We start from the raw sequence: 3,783 nt of genomic DNA, 5'->3' as shown, positions 1-3,783 counted from the left end.
GGAAAGAGCAGTCGGATTACATTGATGAAAGGCAAAACATGACAGTGCAATTGGCATATTTTTGCTGTGGGAAATGATGCACTATTTCTTTGTTTTGCAGATCCAGTGGCACCAGTACAGCCCAACCATCTCCTTAGAGGGCTACCAGCCATTGGTGTAAGGGTGAAGAAGCAGAAAGGGCACAGATGTGCTCATGTGTAAAGAGGTTTTTGCCAAAGATCTGGGCAGCTTCTTTGTGCTTCTGCACTCTGCAGGGTGCAGGTGAAGAGAAGGCACCTTACAGAGTGGCACGTGCACCTTAAAGAGACCGAAATGCAGCTTGCATGCTCTGCACAGTGCATGTGGTTGTCTTTGACCACCTTGTAGGGCTCTGTCCGAGGGACCAGCACAACCTGCTGTCGGCATACCATGGCCATAGCCAGAGAATTCGGTGTAAGGACATCACCAGCCCACAGAGGTGCCCAGGATGGGGCTTTCCCCTTCCAGCAGGACGAGCACCTGGCCTTCCTGGCCACGTAGCTCTCTATCTCTGCCTGCTTGCTATGCATTTTCCAGAAGTGCTGTTTGTACTGTACTGATATTGTTTATATTGAATAAATGCTTTCTCCAGCCTCTTTGTTGTGGCGACTGTTTTTGCTGAATTGAAAAAGAAGTGGGGGGTACTTGTTTAAGCATTGTGGTGAGACATGATCATGATGATTTTTTTTTTTTTAATCTTTAATGAAATGTTTGGTTTGAAAAAGTGCATCCTCAAAATAGGTACACTTGTGCGGGAGCCGAACCTGAGAGTAGACCTAATGTTCCTGGTTTGGATGAGGGACTTGAACTGGGCTTTCCCACATCCCACAAGCACCCCTAAGGTTCAGCCTGCTGTTTATTTCTGAGTCAGGCGCATAGCTGTCCATGACACTTGAGTGATTTCTGCTTTGTACTGAAGAAAAAGGGATTTGTCTCCATCTTCTGAAGTTTGTTCACTGTTTGGATTCATTCCCCATAGAGTGGGATGTATGCGTTCAGCAGAGACTTTTCTGCTGGAGGTGGCTGATGTGGGCGTGCTGACTGCTGTTGCCAGCTGTGCCTGGGTACCAAGCTTCTGTGAGGAGAAACATCTGTTTCATGGCTTTCTGTTGTGAAAAAAAGATAATGAATACAGACAGATTTGATGCTTTAGAATCAACTACTGCATGATTATCGTTTCTAATATCCGGACTAGATGAGGCAAGCTGGTCTTTACCTCCCCCCAAAAAAATCCAAGAGTTTGCAGTATGTAACTTTCAGTTTCTCAGCAGTGATAATTGCTTGGGCTATGGCAGGGAGCATCTGATAATTTTAGAATTTGCTTGAGCTGGGCTGGCTCACAGGGAAGATGTTGGCTATAATAACCCTGGCAAGCAATGCCTTGACCTGCAACCTAAAATGATCCCCACGGTCCGATGAGTCAAGTAAATGTCTTGTAGTTGTATGTCGGTCCTCCTGTGAGTGAGCTTGGGTTGTCTTGTAGTGGCATGGTTTTTGTCAAGGTTTCTGGCTTAAGAAGGGGACTGGAATGACTTTACTCAAGACCACAGAGTGTAAATAACACTTCTGAAACCACTGCTGATCACAGCAGTCTAAGGTGAGCAAATATTTTGAGGGGAGGAGGAAGCCTCCTGTCTCTTTGATTTTTGTACGCTTAGCAGCACGTTGTAATAACTCACGCTCTTCAGATATCTCTTATTTCTTCCACTTCCTACCAGATGATTGACGTGGTTCCTGTTTTCTTCTTTGGTAGACCAGTTGCATGGGTGCATGTCTTGGCTCTACAGCTACTGTGTTTTTTCAACCCAGATGTAAAGGTTTATTCTTTAACTATATTCTTGAATGGAGTTGGAGAGAAGGTGGTATAGAAGAAAAAGGCAGGGAGGAGAAGAGATCTGAAAGCTCTCCTCCATGATCCTCAGTACCCTTTGGTAGAAAGACTTCTAAATCCTAAGGATTTTTGTAAATCCCAGGGAGGAGGAGTTCAGGCAGGGCTGCTTTTGCTTCTGTTGAGCCTACGGGAGGGCTTGCCTAGGGCAGAAAATGAGACGCAGGTTCAGATATACTCAAAAGACCTGGGCCTGCCAACTGCTTGTTGTCAAAAGACTCCTTCAAATATCAGCAAGAAAGTGGAGGAGCCCCAAACTTCTCTAACAGAGCAGTGGTTTTGCATGCTGAACCAAAACTGAAAAGTTTTGTACAACCTAAATGCTTTTAACCTGCTTGGCACTCAGATTTTAGCACTTTTGAGTATGCAGTTTCAGTAATAAATTAATTTGGATTGGAAATCAGAACTTATTATGTTGAAAAGTTGTTGGAAAATAAACACTTTGAGTACTAATAATGATAAATGTTTTACAGGGTATTTCAAGTATTTTGGTCCACAGGAAGCATTGTAAAACCTGGGATTTCCTGTGCTTATTCAATTTTTTGTAGGGTAAATATTAAAATGTTCGAGAAGAAAAGGTATGGAGTGTAAAACAGGCTGTTGTCAGATCAGGAAGGCTGCTGCCCATCCAGCCTGGGCAGGCCTGAGCTTTGTGTGCCACTCGTGAATAAAGCTGGTGCGGTTCCCGGGGCAGACGCCAGCCTCTGTGACCTCCCGCACAGGAACAGCCGTGGCTGAGCTGTAAACCCTTCCTGGGTGCAGGTCTCACCTGCCTGACACCAAGCATGCCATGGAAGGCTTCTGGAGAGCTTTCTGATCCTTTTTTGTTGTCGTCAGCTGTTCTAGATAGCTTGCTGGATCCCATTGAGTTTAGCTTCTACAAATCCCTTCTCTCCTCCTGTCATTGTTTCTAAGGAATTATATTTGTAATCACTTTGGGTAGTAGAAGTTTTATTTACCAGCGGTGCCTTGTTCTAACTGCTTTTTACCTAAGCTTGTTTGCTTCCATGTTTGCAATAACCCAATGCAAGCAGTGTGTTTCTTCAGAGAGACTGCGTGCCCCCTGTATTTTCCTTTCCACAGCTGAACCAATGCAGTGATTTAACTAAAGCAGTGATTTAACCCCCATCTGTTAAACAAATGTCAGTGATCTTGACCTGTTGGATGGAGATCCTCTGTGCTGTGGCTGTGCTAGTGGGTTGTGCCACATAAAAGAAACTTTTTTTTTTTTAAGTACCCGGTTCTCTGAATCCCATTTGTGCTTTAATTTCTCCGGGGCAAGTGCAGTAGAAATACCATTGCCTAATTTCAAAGTGGTCTCCAAACCAGTAGTGAACTAGTTTTATCCAGGGAAATGTGCTTGGTGAGCTAAGGCTGGAGCAAGGCTAGCATTATTGTATTGAATGTCTAAACATTGAGCAGATGGGCGTTGTTTCTTGAGGCACAATAAATGCAGGTAACTCGAAGGGGGAATGTTGAAAAGGATGAAATAAGACAGCAAATGGTTTTATTATAAAGCTTTATTATTTCTTGGGAGTTTTAGTAGGTAAACTGTGTAAATGGCAGCTTGGTTACATTTCAGTTTCGGAAACTGGTTCCTTTTTTTTTTTTTTTCCCCTGCCCTTGTTAGATGCCACAGTCCTTCCACCAGTCTCCCATCCAGGCAGCGATGTTTATACTATACATTCTTCTACCGTTTCATGCAGCCGGCGCTATCACAGCTATGCTGAATGAGGTCCCAGCCTAACTACAATATTAACCCTGCAAATCTGTTCATTTTCTCCTGAGCAGCCCCAGGCAGGGTATACAGGAGAATGTGTCCAATTGAAAAACTATTACAGACTCAGTGGTGCTGCAGTGTGCTAAATTGCAACAGG

This window comes from Egretta garzetta, unplaced genomic scaffold (assembly GCF_000687185.1).
Source record: "Egretta garzetta isolate BGI_Z169 unplaced genomic scaffold, ASM68718v1 scaffold229, whole genome shotgun sequence".
Lineage (NCBI taxonomy): Eukaryota > Metazoa > Chordata > Aves > Pelecaniformes > Ardeidae > Egretta > Egretta garzetta.
This window is presented reverse-complemented; position numbering follows the sequence as displayed.